Source organism: Silene latifolia, chromosome Y, assembly GCF_048544455.1.
Source record: "Silene latifolia isolate original U9 population chromosome Y, ASM4854445v1, whole genome shotgun sequence".
Lineage (NCBI taxonomy): Eukaryota > Viridiplantae > Streptophyta > Magnoliopsida > Caryophyllales > Caryophyllaceae > Silene > Silene latifolia.
The window spans coordinates 127,084,711-127,097,613 of NC_133538.1; the positions used below are offsets into that span (position 1 = coordinate 127,084,711).

The window sequence follows — 12,903 nt, forward strand, 5'->3', positions numbered from 1 at the left end:
CAATGGATTTCATAGCCTCATTGTATGTTTTCGGATCATCTTCTATTAAAAATACTGAAACAAACTCATCACTAGCACACACAGTGTAACCATGTTCAGACAACAATGTTGAAACAAAATCAGGTCCAAAGTTTTTAGGACATCTAGGTCTCTTAGTCCTTCTAGGTTCAGCAACATGATCAATAGAAGTGCTACTACTAGCATGTGAAGAGATATCAATAGATGTAACAGGCAAACTAGGAGATGAATCAACATTCTTCTGTAATGGAAAAACATGCTAAAAAAACACAGCATCTCTAGCTTCAGATATAGAACGATCACTCAAAGACATGAATCTATATGTAGAACTATTTTGAGCATAACCTATAAAAACACAATCATAGGTCTTAGGTCCAACTATAGGCCTTCTAAAGTCAGGTAAACCCACTTTAGCTAAACACCCCCATACCCTTAGGAAGCTCAGGTTAGGAGGATAGCCTTTCCATATCTCGTAGGGTGTCTTGTCTAACTTCTTATGAGGTACACGGTTAAGAATATGACAAGCCGATAGAATTGCTTCCCCCTACATATCCTCAGAAAGGCCAGAACTTAAAAGCATAGCATTTATCATTTCTTTTAAAGTTCTATTTTTTCGTTCAGCTACTCCATTGCATTGAGGTAAGTAAGGTGGACTAGTCTCATGTATTAGACCGTTTTTGTCACAAAACTTGGCTAAAATAGTTTGATTTATACTCGCCTCCTCTGTCAGACCTTACCCTTTTGATTTTTCTGTCAAGTTGGTTTTCAACCTCATTCTTAAAACTTATAAACGAATGTTCTGCTTCATCTTTTGTCTTAAGTAAATAAACACAGGTGTACCTTGAACAGTCGTTTATAAAAGTGACATAATAATTTTTACTACCTCTACTTGCAACATTTTTGAAGTCAGCTAGGTCGGTGTGAATTAGCTCAAGAAGACTCGTTTTCCTAGTGGTAATTGGCTTACTAGGTTTCTTTGTGAATTTAGCTTCAACACAGCTAGCACATTTAGAGAATTCTTGACTCGACAAACTTGGAATTAAACTCATAGTTCTAAGTTTTTTAATGTAGTCAACATTCACATGACCTAATCTACCATGCCAAACATCAATAGACCTAGCGATATAAGCATAAGTAGATGCAATATTATTAGAAACTGAACCAGTGTTCAATACAAAAAGACCCCCAAAAAGATAACCCTTGCCCACAAATTCCCCATTACGCGACATTACCACCTTGTCAGCCTCAAAAACAAGTTTCAACCCGACTTTGTTTAATAAGGCACTGACACAAGGTTTCGACGTAACGAGGGTACATACAAAACATTATTTAGAGCAAGTGTTTTCCCCGAGGTGAGTTTGAGAAAGATCTTGCCTTTGCCTTTGATCGGTGCGGATGAAGAGTTACCCATGAAAATGCATTCCCCATCAGCTACCTCCTCGAACTCAGCAAATAACCCTTTTTCAGCACAGAGGTGTCTAGAAGCGCCAGTGTCCAAGACCCATTCAGCAACATTACCCACCACATTAGCTTCCACAACCACAGCAGCAATGATGTCATCAATCACAACATTGGCTTCAGCAGATTTCTTTTCGGAGCATTGGTAGGCTTTGTGACCAGCTTTTCCACAGACATAGCAAACAATTGGCCACTTTGGTTTCTGAATCTTAGCAACTGGTTTGGTATGCTTCCCTGGACCATTTTTCTTAGCAGGACCCTGGTTCTTCCCCTGGCCAACCTTGGCCTTACTCTTACCCTTGAATTTCTCAACATTGGACGGACCACTCGACTCAACCAGATTAGCCTTGATAGAAGCATTAGAAGCATTTACAGACACACTAATGGTTTTGTCTTTGAGACGATTTGCCTCCTCGGTCTTCATGTGACTCACTAATTCTTGGAGGGAAAGGTCTTTTTTCTTATGTTTCAGATGGTTTCTATAGTCAAACCAGGAAGGGGGGAATTTTTCCAGTAACACATTTGCTAGAAAAATCTCATCTAGTTTCATCCCTTCATTAACTACGTCAGCACAGAAATTCTCATAGTCATGAACTTGTTCCATTATAGGTTTGTCATCTACCATCTGGAACCCCAGCCATTTCCCAACGACATACTTCTTTTTACCCGCGTCATCAGCCCCATATTTTTTCTCAAGTAATTCCCATATGGTTTTAGCAGATTTATGAACCATAAACAAGTCAAATAGGGTATTAGTCATAAGATTAAGGAGGTGAAACCTAACTGTTTTATTATCCTTATCATGTTTTTTAATAGCCTCTTCATTTGACTTGACTACTGAAATTGCAGGAGATGTGGTCTCAACAAATGATGCAGCAATTTCGGTTACAGGCGTAGGCGGGTCAGAAAATATAACGTAATCAATTTCAAATTGCTCAAAAAACATCAGTAATTTTTTAGACCAACGCTTATAGTTCTGACCATCTAAGGGTTCGACTTTTGACAAATCAGGAGCATTCTTAGACATGATCGACATTGTTACAGCAACAATAATATAGTTTTCAAATTGTTAGTTGAAAATTGCAGTAACAATGAAAAGGAAAAGAGATAACCGTATTTGTAGTGACGTGGTAAGAGAGCCACTGCCTTGAAAACTATATTTCTGGTACGACCGTGGTGGCGATCAGCAGATGACCGGTAGTTCCCCAAGGATTTACACTACTGCACTCAGGCACGCCCACTCGAGACTGAGAGCATTGGAACGATAGAATTTGTTTTACCCAGAAATTATAGAGAAAATGAGAAGAGAAGAAGAGAGTGTGTTGTTGTGTGTATCCTAAAATGAAGAAGGTCTCCTTTATATAGGAGAAATTTAGCAGGTGAGGAGCCAAAAATTGATTCCGCATTTACATCAGTCAAACGTGATTAAGGAGCCATTAACGCAGAAGATATGGCTCTTAATTGCAGACGATTTGACAGATGCACCTGGTCACTTTCCTATAAACGAACTTGGTCACTTCTTCCTTAAATAAAAACACGCAGCTCTGGCCCAAAAAGATAGGCACAGCCCGCCGCAGGCGATTGCCAAATCCCAAATCCCGAATTAGATCAGGGTCGGGCCGGGCACGGGCACACGCGCGTGTGCGAGCTGAATTAAGCACCTCGCAAAGCTTCCAGAAAAGCCTCTATGACCCACTAGTGATATGTTAAGGAGTGTGATCATATATAAATACAACAAACACTCTTTTCCTCACCAATGTGGGACAATTGGAAAAATATACATGGCATAAAAAGGCCCTATTTCCAACAATCTTCACCCATTATTTTGTTTATCAATCTTTGTTTTTTTATACTCACATAAATCAATTTAATACTACCAATTAATAATAGATAATGTGCACGCCCATGCCCAATAAAACCTCACTACCACCGCCATCGATGATGCGACGAACTCTCACACAGAAGAGCGGACAGAAGAGACGTTCAACGACCACAACACACCGAGTTACCACCATCGCCATCAAATCACGACCGTTAGTCACACTTTAAACACCATTGTACACATATTATGCCATGTCGTTGACCATGTAACCCAATTGTTAAGAAGTTCCTGTTAAACACATCTTATGCCATGTCGTTGACCGTTGTATGATCGTCGGCGTTGTCCGCTCCACTTGGCGCATTTTTTGGAGGCTAGTCTTCTGTAAAAGATATGCCATAGGCGGTAGTGGTGTGAATCGTGATGGAAGCGAATTCGAATTCGAAGAAGGGATTTTTTGGTGGTGGTTGGGCTAAATTGTGGTGGCGGTTGTTTAAATCACAATTACTAGTTTTAAACCCGTGCAAATTGCACGGAAATGTTGTTTAAAATATTGTTATTTAAAAGTTTTGTTTTCATTTTTGTGCAATTTTAATGTTTTGTTTTCCTTTTTGTGCAATTTGCACCGGTTTAAATAATTTAAAAAAAAAAAACGATTACGTTTTATGAATCATCTTTGAAACTTCCTCCATTACAATCATTTCTATACATTTGTTGAAAATATGTGAGTTATATTTTAATGAAATGTATATAATTAATTGAAATGAAGGGAGTATTTTTTATCTGTATAATAATCTCATTTGTAATTAGCGATTTGTAAGTGACGGACGTATACAAAATATGGTAATATTAACAATACAATTTTTATTCGAAATATATCAAAACATAAATCTTAAAACTCGACCGTACAATATTCGAAATATATTACTCTGTAACACATTTGGTTAACCAATGCGATTGTTACATGTAAGATCTTGTGTTCTTGTATTAGGTACATATTTAGATTGATTGTTATCATCTCATCTGCAGAACTAAAAGTTATATCATGTTGTAGACTCATACTATGTACTTGTTGTATAAATAATTTTAAAAATATACTAACATATAATAGAAGTGTTACAAAATTCTTGCAATATGTCGTTAAATTTCGTTAAATTTATTTGGCAGAGAAAACTATAAGTAGATACGGAATTAGATAAGCCCCTTGTGCTTCATATTTCATAATATGGGCCAATCTAATTTAAATATATATATGATTGGATAAGGATTGGATAAGCTAAATCTATGTCCTAATATGGCGTAGTGTAATTACGGTGTCTATACTTTATTTGCAATGAACGTAAATAATGCTTAGGGTGATCTGGTCAGGTAGTGATTGTAGTATGATATACCTTCTTGTTAGTTAAATTTTGAGTTACTACTTTGTCATGCTACTTGCGCAACTTCAAAACAGGCCGCCTTACATATCAAACCAAACTATTCGCACGAAAATAAAACAAAATTAGTAAAATTTGAACCGGTCTTTAAGCAGACCCGTGGAAAATGTTAAACTCGTTTTTCATTTAGTACACTTTGTAGAAGTCGTGCAAGTTTAAAGTGAAAATTTTGACCCGTGAACGTTTAAAATGAAAAAATTTAACCTATTTTTCATTTAGTACCGATTGTTAATTATAGTGAAATACAAAATGAAAATTTTAACCCGTGCAATTTTAAAATGAAATTTTTGACCTTGCCCTTTTAAAATGAAAATTGTAACGCGTTTTTCGTTTAATAACAATTGGTACTTAGTGAAACATGAAAATTATGACGGGTACACACTTAAAACAATTTAGCCGAATGATTTAATCGTCTAAAGCCAGGGAAAACATTGGATTATACTAACTGATATGATATCTGATCCGAAAAATCGGATATCCTATCCGAAAAATTGAATATCCAATCTAAAAACATACTTGAATTGGATAGGCTTTCGGATATCAAATCGGTTTTAAAATGGGTTACAAAATTTTCGTATATCTGGATCGAGACCCTGTTCTTTCTAGCTTATTTTCAGCTAACTTCAGTTCAACTCAGCTCTATTCGATTCGATTCACTCGATTCGATTCGATTCAACTCTATTGATTCACCTCGGCTCGATTCGATTGGCTCGGCTCCATTCGATTCGATTCGGCTCATTTCGGCTCCACTAAATTGACTCATTTCAATTTTGCACATCTTAAACTTAATAGTTTTTATTAATATTTTTAATATTATTATTATTATTATTATTATTATTATTATTATTATTATTATTATTAATTAATTAATTAATCATCCTCATTATATTCATATTAATAAAATTAATACTATTACTAATATTACTAATATGAATATGAATATTAATTATTAATAATATAATTAATAACATTGTTAATTTTAATATTACTATTATTAATACCTAATTGTTTTTTTATATACGAACTTTACTATTTCACATAAAATTTTTCATAAACGTTCTATTTTGTACCATTTTCACCTAAAACTGAACCAAATGGACTCTTGAATCAATATTTTTCCTCTAAAACTTAATTTAATTCCTCAAATGACTTAAAACTTACAAGATGGATTCTAATTTATCAAATAATAAATTAATTTACTTGTTTACCAATTATTAATATTATTTGTTGAGGTTTAATTAATCAATCATATTTTATTTGTTTGTTAAAGATGAAATTAGGGTCTATCGATTTTTATTTATCTAATTAATTAAATTAGGACTGTTGTTGTTTCGTGGTGGCTACCTAATCACTCAAATTAGGATGATACATGGCTAGACTTTAAACAACAATCTAGCAAATCGGTGCTCCATTATTTCATCTAATAAAATTGATGGTGGACTGTGGTTCATGGTGGCTACCTAGTTAATCACTCAAATTAGTATAATTACTAGTATTAATATTAGTAATGTTCTTTTTCTTCTAGTAGTATTAGTAGTAGCAGTAGCAGTAGCAGCTACTACTACTACTACTACTACTACTACTACTACTACTACTACTAATAATAATAATAATAATAATAATAATCATAATAATAATAATCATAATAATAATAAAAGTTTGCGTTTTTATAAAAAAAAAACAATAATAATAATAATAGTAGTAATAATAATAATAATAATAATAATAATAATTATTATTATTATTATTATTATTATTATTATTATTATTATATTTAGTATTAATATTAATATTAATAATAATATTAATATTATTTCGGCTCAATCGATTAGTTGATTCGATTGATTGATTTCAGCTCCATTCGATTCGATTCGATTGATTCGGCTCGGCTCAATTGATTTGATTCGCAATTCAATTTAGCTCCATTGAGTTCATTTGATTGATTCGGTTCTAAAAAGCGGAAAAAACGAGTCCGAGACTCTTAAGTTAAGATGATTTATTTTAAGCAAGACCATCCGTAATTAATAAGGCCCATAGCAATTTATGAAAAAACAGCCTACGTATACATAACAACTATCAAATACGGAGTACCCATTATAATTTCTCATTAATGGAATTTTACATAAATGATACACAAAAGAAAGTAACCCACCACTAAACCTAAAATTTGTTACTCTCCGCTCTTGTACACTGCCTATACCCCTTTTTTGTCCTCTTTCTCCATCTCAATCTTTGATTAATGGATGGTTTTCTTTCATCAATCTTTTACACAAAATTTCCTCTGATCGTCACAATCTTGAAATCCCACTTTCTCTCAATTGCTACTCAATTTCCTCACTAATATTATGCTCAATTAAAACCTTGAATCCTACCTCATATCACTTTCACTCTCATTCTTTCCCTAAAAAAATAATAAGAAACTATATTGGTTTAGATCTATCGTCCTATTGCAAGTTTCGTAAGTATTAAAATCATCCCTTATTTTTTCTCCAAAAAATATTCTTGTTTGTAATTACTCTCTTTTTAACAATTTTTCGCCTTTTTTTTTGCATTTGTTTTCATTTATTCATAAGAACGCTTTTCTTCTTTTGTATCTGAGTTTAAATAAAATTTTAAATATTTTGTAACTATAATTTTAATAATTTCCCAGAAATATGTACCAGATATACTTTTATGTCATTAGTTATGTAGATTTAGAAAATTTAATTTTTAAACATGCCCTCTACGTTATATTTTATTTCAGCTTTTTTTTTCCAAATGTTTATTCATCATTTTGACTATAATTATTGGTAGATTTGTTATCTTATAAATAGTTTCGGTTTAAATATTTTTTTCACACTTTTTTAATTTATTTTCTGGTATCGATGGAAAAAAATTCAGTGATAATCTGATCTCCATTACTTTTCGATCTCTGAGAGATTCCTTCTTTATAATATGGATTTAAATATAATTATCATTCAAAGATAGTAGTAAATTTGGCCCAATTGAAATGGATTATCATTTGTTCATAGACAATTAAGCTTCATTGTAAAATGTAAACTATGTTGTAGTTAAATGGTATAGTTGTTATAAGTGGTGAAGTAATTTGTCTGGTTAATTGTGTAGTCTGTATATAAACAATTAGTCTCCCTTGTGACGGATGCTATCCGTCACAAGGTGAAGACGGAGCGAATATCAACCAGATTAGATAATATGGATAGTAGTGGTCCCTTTTTTGGTATTAATATAATAAAAAGATGATTTGACAATGGAGATTAAAAAAAGGAAAAATGGGGAACTCCCCATGTTGAGTGAGGCGGCTAATAAGTGTATCACATCCTTGCTTTTGCTTTTTTTATTGCAATTTTGAAAACTCCACCTTTCTCTAGCTTTTTTCATTATCTCTCCAGAAAACCCAAAATAATTAAAATCTCTACCATCTTCATCCTCACCATTTTCATTCATCTTTTTCATCTTCATCTTTACCATCCGCATCAAAATAATTAAAACCAAGACGGTATCATTTTCATATTTTTGGAGCTTCATCAAGCTAATGGGAAAAATAACAGTGGCTAGAAAGAAAACTCCGCAAAAAAATGTGGAAGGTATTGTGTTTAACATGTTGATTTTATGGTGGTATTTTGAGTTTCGTAATTTCTTGTAAAATATTGCTCAAATTTGTAATCAATGGTCACATTTGGTTAATTAATTGTTCTTGTATCCAATCTCTCCAAAGATATTGTGTTTCATTTATTTAACTTTTTTTTTACACCAAAACAATTGATTTAATGTAAAAATTAGGTTTTACGAATCTTGATTTTTTTTTTGTGATCCGATTTGTTTTCGTATTGATCTTGTTGTTTGTATTAATTAATGTCAAAATTAAGTTTTTGTATTAATTGTTGTTGTGCTCTGATTTTACTAATTTTTTGATCTTACGAATCTTGATCTGATTTGATTTGTTTTTGTATTAGTTAATGTCAAAATTAGGTTTTGTCGAAGGCTTGTGATGACGAAAATAGAGAAAAATGTGATTTTGTGTTTATCTCGCAATGTTTGCGTTAAAAATGTTACCACCTTAGTATCCAGATGTAACCCTGTTTGAAATGTTGTCTATTAGATACAATGCTGAATTAATGTTATGATGATAACGTCTATGAATAAGCATGGTGACATATGAAAATGTTACCGCCTTAGGGTGAAATGTAACTGTTAAATTAGTTATTTGGTTTACCTCAAAGCCTCTTAAAATGAAAACATATGAATAAAAATGGTGAAATGAAAACGTTAATATAAATGACTAAACATGATGACATATGCGTGTGTTGAAAATGTGATCAACTTAGTTAATAAATGTACATATGTTTAAGTATGTTGCTCATTATATATATAAATGTTTATTAGGGTTTAAAACGAATCTTAACAAGATAACATAAATGAGTAAACATGGTGACATATGTGTTAGTGTTGAATATGTGATAATCTTAGTTGAAAAATGTACTTAAGTTTGAGTATGTTGTAATTTATATTTATGTTTATTTGAGTTTAAAATGAATCTTAACATGTTAACATAAATGACTAAATATGGTGACATATGTGTTTGTGTTGAAAATGTGACCATCTTAGCAAAAAAATGTACCCTTGTTTGAGTATGTTGCTCATTATAGAAATGTTTATTAGGGTTTAAAACGAATATTAACAAGATAACATAAATGAGTAAACATGGTGACATATGTGTTACTATTGAATATGTGACCACTTTAGTGAAAAATGTTTTTATGTTTGAGTGTGTTGTTATTTATGTGTACGTTTATTTGGGTTTAAAATGAATCTTAACATATTAACATAAATGACTCAACATAGTGACATATGTTGTAGTGTTGAAAATGTGACCGCCTTAATTGATAAATGTATCTATGTTTCAGTGTCTTACTCATTATAAAAATGTTTGTTTCAGTTTAAAATTAATCTTAACATGACAAAATAAATGAGTAAACATAGTGACATGTGTGTTAGTGTTGAACATGTGACCACCTTAGTCAAAAAATATACCTTGTGACAACACATGTAACCATTACACTAAATATTTGTTTAGATTTGAATGAATGTTATAGTGATAACATCTAAGAATCAACATGGTAACATATGGTTTGTGTTAAAAATGTGACCATCTTAGTCTCGATATGTAACCCTGTTTTAAATATTGTCGTATTAGTTAGAATGTGTGAATGAATATAATAACGATAACATTTATGAATAAACATAGTGATATATGACTTGTGTTAAAAATGTTAGTAGCCGAGTCTCGAAATGTAGCCATGTTTTTAATTGTTGTCACATTAGTCTGAATGTGAATGTTATAACGACAACATCTATGAATAAACATGGTGACATATGATTTGTGTTAAAAATGTTACCACCTTAATATCGAAATGTAATCATGTTTGGAATGTTGTCATGTTAGTTAGAATGTGTTAATGAATATTATAATGACAACATTTATGAATAAACATGGTGGCATATGAAAATGTTACTATCTTTGTCTCGAAATGTAACCCTGTTTGAAATGTTGTCATGTTAGTTATAATGTGTGAGTGAATATTATAATGACACTATCTATGAATAAACATGGTGGCATATGAAAATGTTACCATCTTTGTCTCGAAATGTAACCCTGTATGGAATGTTATTGTATTAGTTAGAATGTGTGAATGGATGTTATGATGGTAACATCTATGAATAAACATGGCGACAAATGAAAATGGTACCAGCTAAGTTTCAAAATGTTCCATATTTTAAATGTTACAATATATTAGCCAGAATGTGTTGCCATATATTTTGTTTGAAGTACACTTCTAATGTAAAGTAATGGTAAGGTTTTATACTCATTTCGCAGAAATTTGTATGCAACCTTAGCACCTAAAAATGGACAAAACAAAGTCCAACGTTGGACAAACCTCGAAGCAGTTGGAGGTGCAAACAACAAAGAAATTGGAGATCCTCCAAAGGGTGTTGCCAAGAAAAAAAATGAAGGGGACAAAGGCCATTCATGGACTATTATCTGTTTAACTGTCAGTTTGTAATAAAACTTATATTTAGTACTTGGTGGTTTGTTTGGGGATATGTTATTTTGGAATAGAATTTTATTCCCTCTTGATATAAGACATCTAAGATAATGTTTGTTTTGTGACTACCTTAATAATTATAAAATGTCATCATTATCTATCTAAATGTGCGCATTTTTTCTTAACAATTTTAACTATGTCATCGTAAACGTCTAAAATGTCTTAATTTTTGTCGAATATATGACCATTGAAATTATAAAATACTTCAAAGAGTGTTATGTGACTATAAGACAGTACAATGTTACCATCTAAGAGATTATAGTAGTATATTACCTTCAGTTATAAATACTTAAAAAATTTGTTCGTTTAATTTCTAATGTTATCATAAGAGAGTGCATTGTTACCATTAGAAAATGTATATAAAATTGTAATTAATTGGTAACAGATTTATTTTAAATGGTAACATAACATAATGTTAATATTAAGAGACTGATATGTGACTACATCACTAGTAAAATACTATATATACTTCGTTCTTTTAATTTCTAATGTTACATGGAGAGTATAATGTTACCATTTAAATTCTCTCTTTGGTAGTCTGAAATTGGTTCAAATGATAGCATACTTAGCTAAACTAGTGACATAATGAAGTGAAATTGTAATATATTTAGTTAAACTTAGTGATATACTAGAGTGAAATGGTAACAATTTGAGCACTTGTGATTACAAAACGTACGCTGACAATGTTATAACAACCTTACAGCACTATAAAACATGTACTACCTAAAACGTTTTTCCCAAAATGTGGTCGGATTGTTATCATATACCCAAATGCCCTTTTGCGCCTTTTATATCATGGGGGAGAACGTTGTATGTGGAACTGTTAGTTGCCCGCATCTCTATGGTTGGTTTCCTAGCCTTCTTCTTTCCCAAGTTCCTTTCTTTTTTTTACGTTGATTGCGCCCGTTGTTGTACAACGTATAGGGTCAATAATAGTAGGCGCCCGCAACTCTATGGTTGGTTGGTCTTCGTCCATATTAAGGGACACATATGTGCCACTAACATAGCCGATGTCTCGTTGCTGGTAAATATGAACACATTATCAGCATATAAACTTCAGATGTTTACACATTAACATTTAATGTAACCAGTTAATAGGTAGAATTTTACCATCTTAGTTATACCATTAAAATCTAACTGTACAACAAAGATGTGATTTGAATTTGAATAGAGACTTATAATGATCACATATATGCATTGCGATGGTGACATGAAAGTTTGTGTAAAATGTTATTATCTAAGTCAATAAATGTAACCATTTACAATAAGTTTTATTTGATTTAAATGAAACCTATAATGATAACATATATAAATGAACATACTGACATGTGAGTTTGTGTTAAAATGGTTACCATCTTAGTAAGCATGTGTTGTCACTTTACAGAATGTGTGGCATAAATGTTACCACCCTTAGTAAAATGATATAATCTTAGGCTGAAATGTAACCATAATAACAATGTTTAATAACAAGTTAATAATATTGGTACCTTCTTCAAACATGGTCACATATTTGTAAAAACATGCTCACATTTTCAACAATTACATATAAGTCACCATGTTCATTATATTATGTTATCATCTTAAGGATAATTTGTAACACCAAAAAGCATAATATTATTGGTACATATCTTGATAATGTGGTCACATTTTGAACAATCACATATATGTCACCATGTTTAACCAATTATGTTAACATGTTAAGAATAATTTAAAACATAACATTGGTACATTCCTAAGCTAAGATGGTCACATTTTCAACAATCACTTATATCACCATGTTTAGACTAAGTTGATATGGTGACAATTGTATAATCATATGGTCACAACAAAACCAGGGTGTTTTGTTAAGAAATGATATCATCTTAGCCTGAACACCCCGAAAGATCAGTACCTATGACAAGAGCAACCAAATTTAAAATTTTGGTTAAAATGGTAACACTATACCATAAAGGTGATCACACTGTACGCTAAAATGGTAACATATATGACTGATCGTATAAACTTTTAAAAATGCATCTACAATTATATTTTTCAAAACGCTAAAATGGTAACATATATTTTGTAAAGT

The 12,903-nt window shown here is 31.7% G+C and overlaps 1 long non-coding RNA gene across 1 annotated transcript; it reads left to right on the forward strand.

Annotated features, from left to right (window-relative positions):
• Positions 1 to 7,980: 7,980 nt before the first annotated feature.
• LOC141629158 (uncharacterized) lies at positions 7,981 to 10,935 on the forward strand. The gene is made up of 2 exons (XR_012537238.1): positions 7,981 to 8,315; positions 10,607 to 10,935. It is a non-coding gene; the product is annotated as an uncharacterized LOC141629158 (long non-coding RNA).
• Positions 10,936 to 12,903: the final 1,968 nt, after the last annotated feature.